Below are 1,028 nucleotides of genomic sequence, written 5' to 3' on the forward strand. Positions count from 1 at the left end.
AGAATGGTGAGAGAAAGCCAAAATTGACACTGTTGAATACAGACAAATTATCTTAAGAAACTTCATCCAACTAATGTAATTCATCATCCACCATTTCAGTATTTGCTGTCTGGACAGGAAATAATTGTTTAAGCGTGCTTCAAACTACCCTGAGGTGTTTGTTTTAACATGATCAAAGGACACTGAAGAAATTTCAACTTGGTAGCTGAGGCAGAGTAGTTTTCAAGTCAAATGTCACAAACGGCTTTAGTTTAGTGAGAAAAGAAAACCACCATTTCAGTATTTGCGGCCTGGGCAGCAAATACTTGGTGAAGCGTGCTTCAAACTGCCCTGAGGTGTTTGTTTTAACATGATTAAAGGACACTGAAGAAATTTCAACTTGGCAGCTGAGGCAGAGTAGTTTTCAAGTCAAATGTCACAAATGGCCTTTGTTTAGTGAGAAAAGAAAACCACCATTTCAGTATTTGCTCCCAGGCGGTCTCCGATCCAAGTACTATCCAGGCCCGACCTTGCATAGCTTCCGAGTTCAGACGAGATTGGGCGCTTTCAGGGTGGTATGACTGTAAGCAACAAAGTGAGTGACAAAAAGGTCCTTTATACAAGAAAGTGGTGCTTACACAGGATTGCATCATGGATAGCAACTGCATTGTGTATATTTTGTAAAACATAGCGTATAATCATGTCACAATGATTGACTTGGGAAGAAGCTATTACGAATGCCAATTGTCAAATTCTATCAACATTATTTCTTTCCTGGACAATGTACACATCTTACCTATTTCAACAAGCGAGCAAAACATTGGGATGCAGCATCTTTAGAAGACCACTTTGCCAACCAAGCAGTTTCTTACGGCCATACCACCTTGAACACGCCTGATCTCATCTGATCTCAGAAGCCAAGCAGGGTTGGGCCTGGTTAGTACTTGGATGGGACACCGCCTGGGAATACCAGGTGCTGTAAGCTTTTCCACTTCTCTTTGCGCTCGGCTCTGCCACTGCTGCTTCTGCATTAACACGTACACAGCTTC

The 1,028-nt window shown here is 42.1% G+C and overlaps 1 non-coding gene across 1 annotated transcript; it reads left to right on the forward strand.

The window, feature by feature from the left end:
- Positions 1-845: 845 nt before the first annotated feature.
- LOC139210385 (5S ribosomal RNA) lies at positions 846-964 on the forward strand. The gene has a single exon (XR_011585247.1). It is a non-coding gene; the product is annotated as a 5S ribosomal RNA (ribosomal RNA).
- Positions 965-1,028: the final 64 nt, after the last annotated feature.

Source organism: Pempheris klunzingeri, chromosome 11 (assembly GCF_042242105.1).
Source record: "Pempheris klunzingeri isolate RE-2024b chromosome 11, fPemKlu1.hap1, whole genome shotgun sequence".
NCBI classification, from domain to species: Eukaryota; Metazoa; Chordata; class Actinopteri; order Acropomatiformes; family Pempheridae; genus Pempheris; species Pempheris klunzingeri.